We start from the raw sequence: 21048 nt of genomic DNA on the forward strand, positions 1-21048 counted from the left end.
GCAAACGGCAAGCTGCCCATAAGTAGTGATTAGCACTGTCAGTAAATGAGGCCTGATCACGAATTTTGAACAAGCCTACATGGACATAATTGATTGATGGAACCACAACCACTCCACTAACTACCACCCAACTCCTGATAAAGACTGCACATGAAAACAAATTTTATGGAGTTAAGTATTTCTCCAGCACATAAGATCTTAGGAACAGGCCATTCAGCCACTCAAGCTTATTCTGCCATTTAATTAGATCAAAGTTAATCTGTATCTTAATTCCAATTACCTACATTGATTCCCTCACCATTAATAATCTAGCCTAACAAACATCTATTCGCCTAGGTTTTGAAATTTTCAATTAATCCAGCCTTAGCAATTTTGGTGGGGGGTGAGGTGCTGGTGGAGAGAGCTCCAGTTTTCCACAACCTTCATGACAGGAAGTTCTATGAGCTTTAATGAAACAAACTTCATTTGCAGGGCAGCCCATTATTATTGATCTTAATTTTTTATCTAAAGGATTTCAATATCACAGCCAAAAAGCTGCTGGCTGGGGAGGAGGGGGAGGGAGGAGCATTGAAAACAGACAGGGTTATAAGATTACTCTGGGACTAGAGAAATGTGTTACAAGATATTAAAGGTTGAACATGAGCCATCAATTACATACGTTCTGGCAGTCACTGGAACATGGGTATTGCATTTGACAAATGTGTTCCAGGAAAGGGAAACTAATAAAGAGTCATTATTTTCATGGGCACATAAAAAAATGACACAACGTAATTTAAACTGAATTTCTAAGGAAACTATATTAACATCTTCACGGTTGCAATGATTTGTGGTGGTTTATTGGCCAAAGTATACAAATCCTCCTTTAGTCCCTGTCTTTGTGCTTATCATCAATTGCTGCTATTCTGCACTAAAGATTTTTATATTGATGGCGCATTTGAAATAACATTGCTGTTAAGCAGTCCCTTCACTTCCCTCCCTTGCTTGATCAAGGGGCAAGCTGGCTGATTTTGGGTCTTGGGTTGAGGAGCAGTGACCAGATGTAAAGCTGGCAAATTCAGGGTCTATCTGCTCAACGTCCAAGATTGGGGCTGGTGCTCACTGCAAGCTCGAATTCAGATTCAAGATTGCTCCCAACTGAGCCAAGCTGACACCAAGTGTAAAAAAGGCAGAGATCTTAAACCAGGGGTTCAGCGGACAGCAATCAGGGGCTCAAACATGTCTATTTTTTTGTTACTCCAACAGAGACTGGAAATCCAATATCGTGCATTCTAATCAATATTGCTCAGCCTTCTGTTATTACTGTTGTAATATGGGTTCTTTACATTTCTTAATGATGAGATCTTGTGTATTTAAACATGAATCCTTTATCGTTAACCTTTAACCATTTACAGATCTCAGGTTCCTGTCATGCATGGTGTTGTTACCTCCATGCAGACTGGTTCCAGAATGTTCCTTCTAAGCTATTCTCTCAGTCCATTACCACGTGACTCTATGCATCATACCATAGGCTGTGCTATTCTCCAGTCCCACATTAACCCTTGCTCTGCCGAGCACCTTTACATTACAGTCACATGTAGGCTCATACAACATCATAAAACTTCCCCCTTTCTTCACCAAAGCAATATTTCCTCTTTTCCAACAGAGTATTATAATACAATCTTTACTTGCTATCCCTTCTTCTCTACCTTAAGTCTCTGACTTTATAAAGTCAGACAGCCTTGAGGCTTGACAGTTCTTCCACATCTTGGATGTCACATTTGGAGGAATGGTATTAGTATTCTATGTTTCTGATACTTGGCCATGTGCATTTGATTCGCTTTTTGCACTCCGTTGAGTTGCATTTCTCTTTATTAACAACTCATCTGCTTTTCTCGGACACTGTGGGCTTGTCCCATTCCTTCCGAGGGGAACGTGCACTCTGTTCATTCCTAAAGTGGACTCGTATTTTCTTTGTCCATGGTGCCTGCCATGTTCTTGGTGGACGTTTATGTTTCACAACTGGAATCTTCAAACCCACTTGTTTCACAATTTCAGCCAAACATTTGTTTGCTGTTTTAATTTCAAATTGTTTTGCAAGCTTAGGAATCTTTTCATTCAGCTCAATGGTTCATTGCAGACTTCAGGGTACTATGCGTTTTCAAGGGTATATGCTCAGCTTGAATCTTGTGCTTTAGATCTTCCAATTCAGCCCTGATGCAAACATTTTCCTGTAGAACAGCTTCATTTACTTATTGCATAATTTGCTTCTTTTTCATTACCCCATGCTCTAGCATCTTCTGTTGCCCTCTCTCTTGGGGTCTCTTGTTGCCCTCGGTGGAGATGCCCTCTCTCTCAGGGTCTCTTGTTGCTCTCGGTGGAATTGCCCTCTATCTGGGGTGTCTTCCAATTTTCTGTCCAGGGCGGTTTTTTGTTCTTACAGTTACCACCTTAAATATTATTACAGCTTTAAGAGCTATGTAAAGAACATACCTGTGGTTTAAAATTACAATGGCTGCAGTTTGAAAGACATGTCCCCTGGAACAGGATGATCGATATACACAATTTTGCAGTCCTGGAATACACTGTGCCATGAAAGACAGGATCGTGCCAGAAAGGAGTCCTGGACCAAGGGAGCTGCCTGACAACAGCATTTTAATTGGCTCCTGACCAGGTGACCAGGGTTTGTGTGAAGAGCAGGGCAGCTGAATAGCTCCTAGCCTGAAAGGAACAAGACCTAAAACCTTTTTCTCCTGTGTGGGAAAGATTCCAGTAATTCCACAATAATAGCTAGCTGTTTTTTCTCCTTATATCTCCATAACCTGCTCTCTGTCTGTAAAAAGGAAAAGTGGAAAACCACTGTTAGAGACATTGAAAAACAAGTGCTCAACCAGTGAACTAAAGTGCTGAAAGACCACCTCGTGTCATCAACAAGAACTGAAAGGAATTTGGAAGACATCTGTCAAAATCAACCCATCGAATCCTATACTCCGGATTGTTGCTATTGAACTATTTTACCTCACCCTTAAAATCCATATTTTGTGTGTCTTATGTGTCATGCATGTGTATGTGTGTATAGGGATTTAAGAAGGGGTAAAGTTTAGGTTGTACTGTTAGAAGTTAGCAGTTCATATTTCTTTCTTTTGCCGCTGGTTAACAACAGTTTGTTCAATAAATAGTTATTTACTTATTAAGTTTACAAACCTGGCGCTCGTATTCTGTTAACCTAAGTGAAACAGTTAGGTAGAATTGGGGCAATCTGGTGGTTTAATCAAACTTTTCACATTTGTCGCGGCTCAGGGAGCAGCGGGGCTGATATTACAGTGCACTGTCCCCGGTGAGTCATGACAGCTGTCAGTGCAGTAACCATTTTTTTACTCAGGCAGTCTTGGCAGTTTGTCGCTCCCTTTGTTGTGAGTTTCCTGTGTTTTTCTGCTTTAGGTGGGCCCACCGGCAATCATGGGCCTTCTATGTTTAAACTTTTTAAACTTTGAAGGTAGGAGAATTTCTTTTCTGGATGATTCTTTCCTTCATTTTCTTACCTCTGCGGGTCCTGTTTTTTTTTTTAACTCTGAGCTTTGGGAGACTGCTCAGCCATTCAGTGATCAGCTTTTTTCTTTAAACTTAAAGCTACAGCACTTTTTACCTGTGCACTGCCTGTCCTTTGTTTTTGTTTTGGTAACTTTTTTTAGCAGCTTCTTCTTTATTCTGCAGCTTGTCTTCTTAAGCTTTTAACTCTGTCAGCCAATTTTTACAGGTTTTTTTTAAGCTTTGTTTTTTACTTGCAGTTCTTTTTCAGCTGCCCTTTGGATGCTGAGCCCTTGGGACTGCCACTTATTTTATAATGTAAGTACAGCTACTTTTTTGTACTTTTGCTCACCATCTCATAAAATCTGTCACTCAGGTTCTTATAATTTTCTGGAATGGACTTCCATTCACTCTGGTAGATTCCTTACTTCCAGTCTGTAGTGAAGCTCTTTCAACTTTCGCTTCAAGTTTTCCCCTTAGTGCTCTCTAGTTAGGCTTCACTTGCTTGTAGTTTTCATACCTCGGGATGCTGTTCTGGGATCATGCATTTAGCTATCACCTTTCAATTCGCTGCGGATCACCACATCAGATTATAATACTATCTCTGAAGTGATATCTTGTAGAAGTGACCACCACTGCCAACCATGTTGTACCATGCTGATAGCACTGATATCCCATTGCTGCCAACCATATCGTAATATGGTACACTGTGGTGTCACAATGATGAGATCCTGAGACTTATATACTTAAACATGAACCCTTTATTGTTAATCTTTAACTACTTACAAATTCCAGGTTGCTGTCATGCATGGTGCTGTTATCTCCATGCAGGTTAGTCCCAGAGTGTTCTGTCTAGACTGTTCTCTCAGTCTATTACCATGTGATTCTAAGCATTATCCAATGGGCGGTGCTACTTTCCAGTTCCACATTAACCCTGGCTCTGCTGAGCACCTTTACGTTACAATGGCATGCAGGCACATACAAGATCATACAGCAGCTACCAGCAGAGCCACCAAGGAAGCAGTTTTAAAATCGCTTTAATCTGTCCCACTGGATTATCTGGATTCATAATTCAAGTGAGGAAGTCAGTGTGATCCTGTACAATCCTGTACCTCAACTTCCTTTTTGTTCAAGGCCTAGTGACCTCTTGACTTCCCTCATTTATGCCTTGCTGCTGAAACATTGGTTTCACCACCACTATCTAGTTTTCTGTGTTTCAGGTGTAAAGAGCTTGGGATTGATGCATAGAATTACATAAAAGTACATAGAATTTACAACATGGAAACAGGCCATTTGCCTCTTTTTACAAGTCACTTCCTCCTTACTTCATCCAACCCTATCAACATAACCATCTATTCCTTTCTCCTTCCTGTGCTTATCCAGCTTCCCCTTAAATGCAGTTATGTTACTTACCTCAACCGCTCCATGAGCAGCCATTTCCAGCTTCTTACCATTCTCTGAGTATAGAAGTTTATCCTGAATTCCTTGTTGAATTAATTGGCAACTACCTTAGAGCCCCACTTATGGTTCCTGCTCTGTGCTGATCTGACTAACCTCGGCCAAATCAGTATCCTCCATTTTGGGAGTGGTGGAGGAGGGGTGGTAATCAGTCAGCTAAGGTTTCCTGAACATTATCCAGTGTTTATGGTTTGGGCTCAGCTATGTTGCTCCCCAGAGTAAATCACCAAATATCCAGCTCACACAGGAATAATAGATTAAGCAAAGACTGGGGATTGAGAGTAGGACTGTTCTGTTCCTCATGATTCGTCTATTAAATGAATAAACTCCAAGAACCACCAAGTGGCCTGACCCAGTCCTATTTTAGGGTAAGATTTTAATTGGGTGAATGTTTAAAATATTGGAGCTGCAACCAAGATAAAAATTGAAGCAATTAATATAAATCCCAATTTCATTTAACATCCTTTTATTTTCTACCTGTATCTTCTGGCTTTTTTCGAGTAATTTCACTTAAATTAAAGCTCAGGTTAAATTGCTGTTGGTGGGTGTTGCTCACTAATTATTCAGCTCTAACACCAGTTAATTAACTGGACCATTTTCAGAATGTCACACTTTAATTGGATAAATTAAATCTGCTCGTACCCATTTGTCATTTCTTTTATGCTTTATCCAAGGAGTTTAATTTCTGGATGGATTTAACATTCTTGTCACTGGACACACCTGAAAGTTAGACTCCAGCTAAATTAGCATTTTGTTTTTCAAGATCACGGGTTAGGGAAATGACCTTCTAATGACTTCAACTTTAAATTACTTCTGAAACAGACACCAACGCGAAGGATTTTTGTACAGCTGAGGAGAACTGGAGATGCTTTTCTCTTCCCTTAATTGTTGCACTGTTGAAAAGGCAAAAGGTTTGTACAATTTGAACCAATGTTTATCAATCGCTCATACTGTCAACTCAGTGACAGACCGCTGTCAATTCTGTTAATGACAACAGCCTAGCTGATCTCAATGATGAACATTTAATGTATTTTTATTACTTTAAAAGAGATATTAGCTGATCTAAAAAAAACATTGGCTAGTGTCTTCATTCAAATAATAATTGACCTGCATCTAATGGCGAAGGCATGATGGACTGAATGGTCTCTTTCTCCAGGTGCTGTATCATTTTATGATAATGGTAGACACACAGGGACAATTTTAACCTAACTCATCAGGTGGGAAATCCATGGGATCACGGGAATGCTGAATTTACACCCTTCCCAATATTATTTGTTGACTTCAATGGAGAGTAAAATCAGGCAGGTTTAAAAGCAATGTTTCAACCAATCCTACCAGTTCCTTGGTAGGTTAAAATTGGCAACATTGGACAGGTGCAAAATCAGTTTTCTGCCCGATTCACATGGGTTCCAACCCAGAAAGATGGAAATTACGCTCCCACAGTTCTTGCTCATTACCCACATCGCTTAGTGCGAGTGGTTAGTAATGTCTTTAAATACCAAGAGGACAATCAGTTGTACACTGGTGTTACAATTCACTTCTTCAATATCATGAATGCTTTTACTTTACAACAAGTTCAGTTGCCTGCTTGTGCCCCATTTCTGGACCCTTGACCATTGGAGACAGTGAGCTGAATTTTGTTTGGTACAGGCTTAGTGATCCATCACAAGGATCTGTCCTTTAAAGGTAAGTTGACCTTTACATTGGCCATTCTTTTGTATTTGTTCACATATATTACAATGTAGAAGTCACCATAATGTGGTGAAAAATGTTACTAAATGTACTGTCAGCCTCTGCTGTCATCTTTTCTACTGTGACTTAAATGCCTCTAGCTGATTAAAAAAAGTTGATTATGACACTTAAAAAAATCTACCTACACTTGAAAAAAATCTAACCATCTGCTCCCTTACATTGATTGACAGGCACTCTGCTTTGAAATTGAAATGAACACCTGCTACTTTTTTCTTCCCAGAGTGTAGTCTTTTATTTGGAGAGCTGTGACCATTATTAATGTTAGATTGAGTTTCAAGAGCTAATGTGTTTCAGTACATTACCTGCTCCATCCTTCTGAGAATGAATGACAGTTTCACAAAGTTGTAATAGATTGTACCTTTGATGTGGTTTCTGGTTTGTTAACACAAGCTAATAAGATTATAAATAGTACAAGGTTTTTTTACATGGCAGAATGTATTTTTTCTCAGAATCAGCGATATGGGGGCTATTAATATTTGGTGAAAGGTTCACTTTCCCCAAGAAATGTGAAGTATTTTTTACTGATTTTGCATGGAATCTGAGGACTGTACATAGTGCACGGTGGGTATGTGGCTATGTAGTATACATGGGGGGGGTGCATAGAGGTGGAATGGGTGGTTTGAGGGGACACAGGTTGGCGTGTAGAAGGTGGGGAGTGAGGGAGGTAGGAAGTGAGGTTTAGGGGCATTTAAAGACTGTTGGGAGCTAGAATACTGTGCTGGAGACCGAGCGGGGCCTTCTAACTAGCCCACACTCCTCACACACTCCAATGCAGCTTGCTAACTGCACTATGGTCAAAAGACAAAAGTGAGGTCTGATGTCACACATAGGTTGGATGTGCAGATTGTGAGACACAAAAGCATGCAGGTGGTGTTTTCCTGAGCCCAGAGGGAGATTCAGCCCAGTTTGTTTATATCCATTCTGCCGCATCCTTTCATTATTCCTAACAAATCACTCCAAAATCTCCTCCAATCTCATGAAAACAGCAGCAATTTTTCAAGCTTCTCTTCATATTTGTATTTCCTCATACCTGACAATATCTTGGTCTCTCTACCTTGCCTCATTACTTTACCAGTATTGTGGATTACAAAACTATACACAGTACAGCAAATGTGGCAGCTTTATTTCAGTTGGTAGCATTCTTTCTTTTGGATTTAAGGTCCTGTTCCATAGACTTCAGCACAAAATCTATATTGATTCTGGAGTGCTGCACAGCTTTTGGATTAAATATTAATCCAAGACTCTCTCAGGTGTTTGTAAAAGATACCACAGCATCCATAGCAGAGTAGGGGAGTTCACCCTGGTTTTCTGGTCAATATTTATCCTTCAGCTAACATCACTAAAAGAAATATAATATCTGGTAATTCATTTCATGCTGTTCGTGAGGCCTTGCTGTGCACAAATCGACTGTCAACTGTTTTACACTTCAAAAATTACTTCATTGGCTGTAAAATTTTTCTGGATGTTGAGAATGGCATTTTATTAATTCTTGTCTTTTTCTTTAACTGTGGTCTTATTGAGATTCTATACAAATTTAACATTACAAAGCAACTTTTAGGTTCTCTTCTCATAAAGCCCAGTATTCCATTAGCTTTTTATGGCCTTGTCCACTTGCAATGCTGGTTTTAATTTCTGGTGAATTGGAATCCAAGTTCCACAACGCACAACCTTTCCTCAACTATGTATTTTTTTAACCAAAATGTCCGCCCTCACCTCACAGTTCTTGATTAGTCTTCAGAATAATTTAAAGCGTCTCCTATTTTAGTCTCATCTGCAAGTTTAGCCTTCACTCCCTGCACTGTCTTTATCTAGATCATTGAAAATAGTAAAAGTAAACAGTCTCAGAACAGAACCAAGTGTGGCACAATTACCCACCTCCAATCACTCTGAGGAACTCCCTTAACTTCTACTCCCTTCTAAACAGTTTTACTTTAAAACTCTTTCCCTGGTCTATTCATTCACTGTGCACGTGTTTATTTCTGCTATATTATCTTTTTTATATTCTTTTATGGGATGTGGGCATCACTGGCAAGGCCAGTGTTTGTTACCCATCCTTAGTTGCTACAACTGAGTGGCTTGCCGGGCTATTTCAGAGGGCTTAAGAGTCAAAGACATTACTGTGGGTCTGAAGTCACATGTAGGCCAGACCGGGTAAATAGCAGATTTCCTTCCCTAAAGGGCATTAGAAACCCTTCCTTTGATAGAATGAATGCATCATCCCATCCATCCTTCCGGATTGGTCAGGGAAACTGGAGGCTGGGTAATAAATGCCATGTTTTAGTGAAAGAGCCCAGACATAGCCTGCCAATTAGTCAAACCAATAAATGGTCCCACTAGTGAGGATTAAGACCAGAAACTCTGCCCAGCTGGGTATATATGGTCTTAGTCTCATACAACGAATGGACAATGTTGTGAGTCATAATCTGGTTTTAAGGAATCAAACTTATGATACTGCTTCTCAACCTCAGCCATTTTCATGTTTTCACACTTAAGCCGGAATTTTCTGTTCCTATTTGCAGCACACAGTGGGGGGAGGGGGGAGGGTGTTGGTGAGGATGGAATTCAGAGAGAGGGAGAGAAATCAGTTTCACATTGGCATGAAATCACAGCAGGGTCACCTGATTGTTTCAGTCATGGCGAAGTGTGAATCCCACTGGAGGCCAGCGTGAAACCCATTTGCTAATGGGATGCAAGGTAAGGCCCAACCAGGATTGTCCGCTCCACACCCGATTTACCATTATGTCGGCGGAAAAACACGCTGGTCCAGAACACATCTGGACAAGTGTGACTTGCAAAAAAGGGGAGTTAGCTTTAGTCCTTGCTCAGATCACGGACATCCAAAGAGAAGATGCTGGAGGCCTACAGCTCCGGACCCTGGAGGAACATGTGCATCAAATGGTGGGTGGATCCTCATGCATATGGCTCTGCCGCGAAGCAGCTCTCTGAAGGTGGGAGGTATCCACCCTGCAGCTTCAACTTCGCTGAGGCTTCGGATCTTCATGGACCTGCTTTGGACCTGCTTCGGCACTTCAGGAACTTCACCAGGGGCTCGCACCATCTTCCAGGGACTTTGCCATGGGCAGGTACAGATGAGTGGCAAAAGGTGGGTTGTCAGGGAGAGGGAGGTCTGCATGTGAATGGGAGAGGAAGGTGTACAGGGGAGGGTGAGGTTCGGGTTGGGGGGGTGGTGGTCAATGTATTAGGAGGTGGGAGTGAAATTGGGAGGGTGGGGGCAAAGGTGTTGGGGCAGATGAAGTTGGGAGATGGGGGCTCCTGAAGGTGTTGGGGGATGAAGTTGGGATGGGGGTTGGTGAAGATGTTTGAGGGTTGAAGTTGGGGGGGCAAAGGTGTTACGGGAAGGAAGGTGTAAGGGGGGAGGAAGGTGTACAAAGGGGGGAAGGTATAAGGGGATTGGTGGAATGTCCAGGTGAACATGCAAGGGAATGGTCTATGGAGTCAATGTGAGCCTCCTGGGGAGCAAACTGAGGTGGGTGTAGTAGGATGGAATGATGAGTGTGAGAGGGCGCAGAGTGAGCCAGTAGGGTGGGAGGGTGAGGGTGCATTGGTAACAGTAAAAGGGGTGGCAAGGGTGGTTGGTGGGGACACGGAGGCAAACATGGACCCTAGGGGTGGGAAGAAGGAAGTCAGAGCGATCAACTTGGGTGGGGGTGGGATTGTCACAAAGGCAGGGAACATGCACGTTCATCTGGACATTCCTGAAGAGGAAGGGTTCAGGCTGTAGGGTAATGATAGGGAGGTGAAAGGTGATTCCAGTGGGGTCCACTGTGATGGGAAATGATATGGTGACTGGGGGAGGGGAAAGGAATGGGGAGCTTATCAGAAACTTAATGACTACCATGTCACACAAATCAAAAGTGAGTGAAGCCTCTTTTTGGATGGGCACAGGTGCTGCATGGGAGTGTGATCAGTGGGTGGGCGGAGATGCAGGTCCGTTCAGATGGACAACTGAAAGAGAACCACAGCAGGCAGCATTGAAAATGCTCAGGACAGTAAGATGAGTGTAATGGAGGAAGGCTCTATATCATGGGTGTATGCTTACACAAGGCTCCAAAAGGCCCTGCCACACACACACTTCTCCCTCCAGATTCACTCCTGGTCTGGCTGTGTGCAACTGAACTGCTAGTGGTGAGGGGGATGCAGGGGGAAGACTCGTGAAGCCTGTAAATGAATCTGAAAGACACATTACACATTATTCGATGAAAGTGAATATATTTCCAAATTATAAAGTGACAAAATGTGTTCACCTGTGCAACCACTTGAAATTAAAATCTCTTGACTTTTCTAGGCCTACCACTTCTTCCAGGTGCTGCCCTGACATCTGCCACAGAGCTGTCTCCAACCCTCCTGCGGATGTCAGGGCAACACCTAGGAGAAGTGATAGGCCCTGTTGCCTCTGATGACTTCAGTGGGTCCTTTGGAGATCCGAGGGCTAGCAGATCCTGGCTTGCTTTGGCTGTCCTCCTGTGGGCCAGTTCTGCGGTGACAGAGGACGAAGTTGAGGGGGGCACAGGCAAAGGGGGCTCGGAAGGAGTGGACATCCTCTGAGATTCCTGAGTTGGCCCAGGGGTGTCCAACTGCCGCTCCTCATGCCTTCGGGAGCCCAAGGACCCCAGACTGACTCCTTCAGGGGAAAGGGCACCTGAAGTGCAGGTCTCCACGCTCTGCTGGATCACGTCTCCATGGCATCTGCCATCCTTCCCATGGAGGCCACCATGCGTGCACATGTGGGCACCACTTCTTCAGAGACCAGGCAGACACACTCCTTGGAGCCGCATGTTGAGGGTTTCCAACATCTCTGCGTGATTTTCCCCGCCTTCTGCTGACTCTCCACAATGAGTAGGAAGGTCGAATCCAGAAGCTCGTCATCTCATGGGTGCCTCTTCCCCAGAAGTGCTCCAAATGTCAGGGAGCTCAGCAGAACCTGCCTCCTCCAGTTATGGACATTTGTCCTTACAGCAACCACCAGATTGTGAGCCCGAGCCTGCTCAAGATCTAGCTTCCACCAAGGTGTGTGTCTCTGTGCTGGTGGAGGGTGTGGGTAAGCGCTGTGATGGGTCTTCCAGGCTGCTTATTTCCAGCTCTTCAATGGAGGACATGTCCTCTTGGCTGGAGTTGAGGACCTGGATGGAGCTGAAGGACTGGCTGGCTGAGGGTGTCGATCACTTGGCAGAGCTCCCTGTGAACCAAAGTAAAGATAATTAGTGCATGGCGGCAGAGTTAAAATCAGGAGAGAGAGCACTCACATTTGCGCTGAGAGAGGGATGATGTGGTGCAGGATCCTCACGTGGGTATTTGCCAAGGAATTATCGTCACTGCAGGCACAGTCCACATCCTCACCAGTCAATACGATGGCAGACTCCTCAAAGTGAGTGAAGGGCTGAATGTCGGCCACTCCACTGCCAGTCTGGGATGTCTCCCTCATGTTGTGCGCCAGCTTCTCCTGCATGGAAACAGATGGAGAGAGTGTGAGTAGGTACTGAGTGGAATGTTTCTGTAGTGAGCAGAGCCATGGACAGGATAAGAAGCAAGCTCCAGAGGATATGAGCCTGATGGAGATGTGAGGGTGTGGGTGAGTGTTAGTGATGTTGTCCCTTGAGGTGTGAGGTCCCTGTGGACGTGTAATGGGTTTGGGAGTGTGTGTGGAGACTGAGGAGATGGTTGACTTACCCTGGCAGAATGGATGAGATCATTCAGCCTCTTCCTTCACTGAATGTCTGGCCTCCTCTCTGCTCCATTGGCACTGACCGCCACTGCCACTACTTCCCAGGCCAGACTGGTTACTCTGGGGGACCTTCTGAGGCCCGAGTGAGGGTAGAGGACATTGAGGTGGGCCTCAACGCTGTGCAAAAGGTGCTCCATGAGGTGCACTACATTTGAAGGCTGCCGTCTCCCTGGCTTTCAGGGCCGCTTGTCACCTGGAGCAGTCCGGGTCTATAGACATAAAGTAGGGTGTGTCCAGGTGCACTTTAAATATGGCGCCCAGAGCGAGGAAGCATTGAGGTCACGGTGTGGTGGGCAAATCCGAGCCCACACACCAGCGATCCGGCATGTTTCCTGTGCATGTATTATTAATGAAGCAGGATGCAGCGGGAAACGGACAGTACAGCGCAAAAACCAACCATTGCGGCCGGTGGGAAAAACATCTTTTTTCACACCCACCACTGCACTTAATGCAATTCAGGGTAAATTCTTCCCTTAGTCTCTTACACTTTCAGCCTCAGCCAACCTCTCCAATCAGGTCTAGTCTCCATCCCAGACTCTGATACTCTAAAACTCAGGGTCTCAATGCCCTACTGGCAGACCCCCAATCCCTTACAGCCAGCCTCACGGTGCCATTCATCCAGGCTCTCACTAACCAGCTCTCAGTGTAACATTCAGTAGCTCTCACCCTGACTTCTATTGTGTTTTGAATGGTTAGTGCACTAATTTTGGGGCTGTCAGACTTAAGGCAGCAAAGGCAGATTATACTGAGGAATTGCAGTGGTGAGAGACAGTCTGATTTGATGTAGACAAGGATGTGGAAGGTAAATTACAACTACAGGAGATGTGTTGCAATGAACATAGAGCCATCAGAAAGAGAACAGGGAGTTTGAGAGTTTATTTAGTGAGGGAACTAGGGGACAATTTCTTCCAGTGACACGTTCCACCTAGCTATTCTAACATATAGGAGAAGGTAGGCAACAATCCAACTTTAAGGAAACCCACATGTGTGTATAGCAACTGCTGGAGATTAATCAGCTTAGACCATGCCAAGACAGAGAACTGGTAATCTTTATAGCACACACCCGGGCAGGGACGCCCTCCTCACTGGAGCATTGACTTGCAAGTTTTTCTGAAACCGAGCTGGAAAACTCTCAATCACCAGTGAAAGTTCTTCCCTCCCTCTGAGCCAGGCTGCCTAGTCAACAGGCATTAAAATTCTGCCCTCAAAATTTGGCATCATTGTGATGAGTAACACAGTGACATAAATTTAATCCCCTCAGTGAGAATGTTGTGGAGGAGGAGTTAAGATTAAGCTAGTCCAATTTCTGGCTTCAGATCGCACCATTCCCATCTGGTGCCATTTTACCTGCGGTTCCAAGCAACAGAAAGAGGGGTGAACCTGGGTGTAGTGGGATGATGGATGTCACAGAGTGTTTGCGATGAGCCACAGTGGATGTGTGAGGATGGCACAAAATAGACGAGCGTGACATACAATGATAGCAGATCTCCTGGTAGGAATAGCTACAAGCAGGACAGGGTATAACAGGGAAATAACAGCCAACTTTAAAATCAAAAGCCACAGGCTGATGGCACCTTTAGTGCTGTGATACGAGTTTAACATCAAAGGCAGGCCCCCATGGTGTTTGATGTATTTCTATGTTTGCTTAACACAAATTTACCAATCTCACACAGGATTGGTAAACAAAACATAAGCTCGATTTACTTGAAGCTGTGGTACAGGATTGCTCAGCAGACAGATTTATTATAAAGATTCAACAGCTATTGTTCACAGGAAAGTACAGCTGCAATTCCTTCACACTACATGCTGCTAGCTAAACTGAAAACTGCTCTGAACAATGCCTGCTAGGTACATGGTTTACATCCTGGCTACTTATTCATTAGCATAGTGTCTCTTTAAACAATATCACAACATGTGTAACCCACCAACCAAAAACAGAAGGAGGTACTGACTGACCTGAAGAGGCCAAAGTAAGTTTTGGAAGATGACTTCTGCAAGAAATCCTTGTAGGACAGGAGAAGCAGGAGTGCCCCCACTTGCAGGCCCCACAAGAAGCCAGTGCTTTGACCACCCCAGCCTCTTCCTTTGTTGCCATAGCCCTTGTTAACAGCTGGGGTTAAGGTGCTAGGGTAACAATTCCAAATACTCGGGAATGCTTGTGGTGAAACTGCAGAAGCTCAGCCCACGGGTTCTCGCCTGTTAAAATAAGCAGGCAAAAAAAAACACAGGCTAGTGATCCTCAATTTCATGACATATGTCATGCACTGGGATGGCACAGAACTGGAACTTGTAACCCATCATCATAGCAGAATGCAGGGAGAATCACTCTGAATGGCACCAGGACACAAGAATGCCAGCCACAGCTTCAATGAGTGGCATGGTCTCCTTATTCACCCTGGCACCTCACAGCATTGACAAGAACAAAAATCCATTCAAATAAAATGAGCATCAAATTAAACACTGACTTAGATACTCTTTAATGCAAAGGAAATGAGATGACAAACGGAGCCCTGCAGCAGGAGAGCAGTAATAATGTGACCTTAAAATGGAGCAGACTAATGACTCCATGCAGTAATTGCTTACTCAGTCCAACATTAATTTTTAATGCCCACAGATCTTTACTGTGTGGTTCCCCATAAAAAAAAACTTCCAGAAGCACCAAAGCTAACTTCTCAAACTCGATCACTAAACAGTTTTTAATTGAAGAATAATCATATCATCCACATTAATTAAATGTTTAAAGAATTCATTGGAATGGTAAATTACCAAGGAAATTGTTGCTTGTGTTGTTCTCCATGGAAAGTACATGATGTTGGTAATGACCTGGAAAGCTGTGACAGTCAGATCATCCCCTTCAATGTTGCCTCTCCTGTATGTAGTTTTTGTAAGATTAAGCTTACTGTCACACTCCGAGCCTTCACACTGCGTTCCAGCAAAGAAGTAATGCATGAAATTACACCACAAAAAACAAGAGCCAAAATTGTCAGAACCTGACAAGTGAGGTTGGCGAGAGTTAATGTAATATTGGATGGCACTGAAAGGGAAAGTAGCAAAACACATGATAACAACCGCTCACAGCAGCTCAGTACACAAGCAGCAAAGAAATTTCGGCCATCTGTGCTGCCCACTTGGAGGGCTTTAAAAAAAACACACACATCCTTATGGGCGTCCAGTGATACCAACTGGAAATTGTGTGGCCAGCCATGATGCCCTCAGCTGAAGCTCACTCGCTAGACTCACTTGAGACAGATGGCCACCTAAGGGTGGGTCACTGAAGGCTTTCTGATCTCTGCGTAATTGTAGCCCCTGACACCCAACACACAAAGACAATTAAGGTTTCAGCCTTGACTCAGTAGTGAATCTGAGTCCGCAAGTCAACGAGCTCAAGTCCAACCCCAGAGACTTGTCCACATAATCTAGACTGACACTCACAGTGCAGCACTGAGGGAGTGCTGAACTCCCTTTTTTCCTGTCAGAGGTGGGTTTTTTTGGATGAGCCATTGACCAGGATCTTCCAGCCCCGACAACAGCAGGCATCGTCATGGGTGGGACAGGAAAATTTGGAGACCTTGCAACGATACATGCCAGGGACGGAAAATCCCGCCCATTAAGCTGAGACTATATTGCCTTCTCAACCATGTGTAAATGGCCCCATCATTTGTAAAATGAGTAGGGAGCTCCCCCGAGTGCCCTGGTCAGTATCTATCCCTCAGCCAACACCTAAAAGAAAATGACCTGGTCATTGTTGCTTGTGGGATCTTGCTGTGCACAAATTGGCTACCATGATTCCTGCAGGACAATAGTGGCACCTCTTCAACAAATTGGCTGTAAAGTATTTTGAGACATCCTGAAGTGATAGAAGGTACGATAAAAATGAAAGTTTTGTTCTGCTGTATTGTGGTGAACCCCAGAGAGAGTTTGATGGCACTTCATATTAAAAAAAAGGATTCACACTGGCAAGTTATGAAACAACCTGGCTGATTAACATCAGCCTCTCGTGCTGTTGCTGTTGCTGCTTCACGTAATGAGGTCTTTGGTTATCGTTATGACAACTGAATCCCATTTCCTGATTACTTACAGCCCCCAATGTTGGTTCTGTTAATGGGGGTGGGGGGGGGGGGGGGGGGGGGGGGGGGGGGGGCAAAATCTTAATGCATTCATCTGGCATTTTTCTGTTCATTAATCTAACACCACCATTGATCCTTTTAAATAAAGAAGTTAAAATCTCTGATAGCTTGTGTGGCAGAGGAATGTCAGAATATCCTGTCTGTCCAATAATAATCACTAGCAGAAAGACTTAGGCCAGGATTTTCCAGCCCCTCCCACCACCAGAATCTTCTGCACCCACTAAAAGTTAATGGACTGTGGCTGGTTCGCCGTGTCCCCCATGGCAGGTCCCACCATGGCAGGACCGGAAAATCCCAGCCTTAGATTTGTGGGGATGAAGCACTTTAGCCAATTCCCTGAAGGTGGTCCCATACCAGCAAATAGATGCACTTAAAGTCCTGCCATAAAAGTAAGCTTTTGAAAAGCGTAAGCTTCTGAAATTAAAATAAACTCTGATGACAAGCCATATAGTGTCTGTCACAGTTTAATCATTGAAAAGGGCTACTTTCATTTTTTTTTATTCAGTCATGGGATGTGGGCTTCGCTGGCTGGGCCAGTATTTATTGCACATCCCTAATTGCCATTGAGAAGGTAATGATGAGCTGCCTTCTTGAACCGCTGCAGTCCCAGTGGTGTAGGTACACCCACAGTGTTGTTAGGGAGGGAGTTCCAGGCTTTTGACCCAGTGACAGTGAAGGAACTGTGATATATTTCCAAATCAGGATGGTCAGTGACTTGGAGGGGAACTTCCAGGTGGTGGTGTCTGTTGTCCTTGTCCTTCTAGATGGTAGTGGGCGTAGGTTTGGAAGGTGCTGTCTATGGAGCCTTTTTGAGTTCCTGCAGTGCATCTTGTAGATGGTACAAACTACTGCCACAGTGCATTGGTGGTGGAGGGAGTGAATGTTTGTGGAAGGGGTGCCAATCAAGCGGGGTGCTTCACCCATTAAAAAAATAACAATGATAATGGAAGCCAAAAAGTAGCACTCTACACATGCATTTTAATGCAGTTCATGGGAGCATAGTAAATGCTTTCTTCAGTGACATATGCAAATTCAATGATATTTATAGTTACATTTGTTCTCCATTTGGGTTATGTTTGCAATGTGCACAGAAGTTCTGGAGATAACTGCATCAGTCAGCTGTAAAGCAATGGGTTAACAGGCTGGGAGTGTAGACTTTATTGGAACTCCAAAAGCTTGAATGTGCAGTTACAGCCAAAACATGAACCTGCTTTTCTTTTTACAATGTTGACAGACATGCAGTGTATTTCCAACATCATCTGGCTTCATTTCAGATTTCCAGGGTTCATTTTCTTTCCCTTCTGTGTCCAGCATGACTCCTAATACAGAGAGGCTGACTCCCACTGCTGTGTATTTCAATTCTGAGTCCAGCCATTTACAACTGACTAGAGTTTTTTTCTCACTGTATGGGGGTGAAATTGGCTTGGGCACACAGTATTCATGAACTGCTTGTTACACTCCCCACTTGCTACTCAGTTCTGATGTTGTCTTTGGAGCTGAATTTCAGGCAGAGTTATACAACCCACATTGGAATCAAGAGGAACTTCTACCTCTCTGAACAGTGGACCTCTTAACAGTCTTACCTTGCATTGAGATTGAGACTTGTGTTGAAGAAAACAGATTGTAGTAATTATAGTTCTGATAAATGGAGGATTGTAGCTTTAAGAATAATTGTGTTGTAAGATCACATGACCTGTGTAAATCAATGATTTAGCAGTGCCAGAACCTCTAGGAAAGAACTCTTCTTTAGTTTAGAGTTTAGTGCACACATCTAGCTGCTGTTGCTGTCTTGGAAATAAAGTTCAATATTTCCACCAAGAAAAATTGCCTGGAAAATCAACTCTACAACAAACTGATGACGAGGATAAATCAGATCTGGTGCTGTACGTCACCCAACGACTATAAGTATCTAAGATAATTAAAAAGAAAGGAAGATTTACTCATCCGAGATGCCACAGTTTGGCAGAATTGATCCCATTGAACCAGCCACAGACGACTGGTCTCAATATATAGAATGTCTTGAGTTCTACTTTCAAGCCAATGAAATCACGGGGTAGGAAAAGAGGAGAGTGATGTTCCTGAGTATATGTGGGAGCAAAATCTACAGTTTAACTTGAAGCTTGACGGCCCCTAGTGCCCCAGATTTCAGTGAATTAGTAGACCTCGTTAAGCAGCATTTTCAACCCAAGACCTTAGTCACAAGAGGTTCAGGTTCCATTCATGGAATAGAGCCATGGGGGAGACCATTGCAACCTATGTAGCAAAATTAAAACAACTACCGGTATATTGTGATTTCGGTGAAACCCTGAATGACATGCTCAGGGATCGTTTGCTCCTTGGCGTGTAAGAGGATGCTATTCAGTGAAAATCACTGACTGCAGTGGATCTCATTTTTAAGAAAGCATTAGAAATAATGCTTGTGATGGAAAACACTGTAAGGGATGCACAATTGATTCAAGATGCGCGTAGTGGCGTCATTTTCTTAGTTGGGCGGGAAAAGTCAGCTGAAAGCAACGTGAAAAGCCAGGACTCCACTGCAAACCAGGAAACAGCCCCTGCTACCCGAAAATTTAAAGGAAGCAGCTTAGCAGCAAATTCGAAGACTAATTTTTATCAACGTGGAAACAATCATATTCCTAACGATTGGCAATTCAAAAAGGTGGAGTGTTATTTTTGTCACAAAAGTGGGCACATATTGAAACATTGCAAAGCGAGATTAAAACAAGCTTCCAGGCAACAAACAAAGTCCAATGAAGTCTATAGTGTGGAAGAGCCAGAAGGTCCCACTTCTGACATTTATTCCTTATTCAACATGAAAGTTGGGAAGACAGAGCCAATTACTGTCACATTGCAAATGAATGATAAACCCTTAAAAATGGAAGTGGACACTGGTATTTCCACCACTGTAGTAGGAGAGCACACTTGCAGATATTTAAATAAAGGTGCTCAACAATTAAATTTGGAACAAACCTCTGCCAAGTTGAAAATGTAGACAGGCAAAGAAATCCAGGTAAAAGGTGTCACCAGAGTACCTGTTTATTACAGATACCAAACAGCAAAACTACCAGTGATGATATTAGAAGGCAGAGGACCAAGCCCTCTAGGTCAAAATTGACTGAGGGAAATAAACCTTGATTGGCCTATGAGATTTCAAAAGGAAGCAGGAAGAGTTCCTGAGTTGGAAAAGGAACAAGGCATAGTAATTCAGAAAGAGCCTGGAGAGCCCAAGGACTGTAAGTGGATGAAAAAGGAGTGTGTAGCCATTCAGCAACCTCAAGAAATGAAGACTGTCTTAAACTACGACATGGAAGAACAGCAGAAGAAACTCAAGGAGACTCATTTGAATTACAGAATTCAAGATGAAGCAAGTAAGTTTCTCAAAGGAAAGGAAAAACTGTTAAAAGACTTTACACAGTACAAGGATCCCCCAGGTCAAAGTGTGTACCTCTGAAAAATTAAGAAAAGCAACGGGAAGAATGTAACATCACTCTGAACAAACTGAAGAACCAGTTGGCAGAGAAGATGTAGCACTGTTGAAGGTTCCAGGAGGGAGCCAACAGATACAGGAAGGAGACAGAAAAGCTGAAGAATTAGTTGAATGAAGCTAAAGAAGCTTTGAAAGCAAAAGTCGCAGAACTTCCCAAAAGGCGAGTAGATAATGAAGTCATGGGTAGCTCAACTACTGAACTAAACCAAGCTGAGATTTCACCTGAGAGAAGTCTGGCTGACAGTGAAGTAAAAAGAAAGGCCAAGGCTAAATTCTGTGGTAGAAAGAAGACAACACATAGGAAGGGGATGCAGAACTATTGATGAGGCGTCGTCTTCGAACAAGACTAAGCTTGAGACTTCCCAAGTTGGAGGGGAAGGTGCGCAAAAGTCAAGGGAACCAAATAAGTCACTCATGATTTGCATAGTTGTCAGTGACAGTTTACTGCTGGAGAAGAAGTATATGTAAAGAATTTCGGTGGAGGATCAAAGTGGTTACCTGGTAAAGTAAGTTCTATGACCAGACCATTGTCATACCACATGGAAGTGGAGGGCCAGATCTCCCGTAAACATGTGAATCATTTAAGAAGAAGGGAGATACCCCAATAAAATGATGTTCCACCTGAGGCCATTGCTGAACCTGTGGTTCCTGTTGACATTGCTCAACCAAGGATAGACATGCTCGATGTCTCTGCCAGAGTGGATGACACTAAACTGCCCATGCCTAATGAGGCACCTGATGTTAACGATGTTCCAGAGAACGTGGATCCTGCAAAAGAATCGGAAGCCGTGGAGCTACAACATTCCACGCGGATCAGGAAACCACCTGAAAGACTGAACTTGTAATTTCATGACCTGTGTAAATATTATAATGGCAAGAGATAAATATCCTTGTAAAGACAAAATGTACAGAAAAGTTAAAGGGGGAGGAATGTAGTAATTATAGTTTGTATAAACATATGACTGTAGCTTTAAGAA

General features: G+C 43.5%; 1 long non-coding RNA gene across 2 annotated transcripts in view; it reads left to right on the forward strand.

The window, feature by feature from the left end:
- Positions 1–3325: 3325 nt before the first annotated feature.
- The window catches only part of LOC121283386, a 38853-nt gene continuing 21130 nt past the window's right edge, over positions 3326–21048 (forward strand). The window contains exons 1-4 of one of the 2 annotated variants that reach the window (XR_005944247.1): positions 3326–3472; positions 3765–3822; positions 5785–5873; positions 6885–7032. This is a non-coding gene — a long non-coding RNA (uncharacterized LOC121283386). Of the gene's footprint in view, positions 3473–3764; positions 3823–5784; positions 5874–6884; positions 7033–21048 lie in introns of those variants that run through there. The other variant, XR_005944246.1, reaches the window with a different exon arrangement.

The sequence above is a fragment of the Carcharodon carcharias genome, chromosome 10 (genome assembly GCF_017639515.1).
Source record: "Carcharodon carcharias isolate sCarCar2 chromosome 10, sCarCar2.pri, whole genome shotgun sequence".
NCBI classification, from domain to species: domain Eukaryota; kingdom Metazoa; phylum Chordata; class Chondrichthyes; order Lamniformes; family Lamnidae; genus Carcharodon; species Carcharodon carcharias.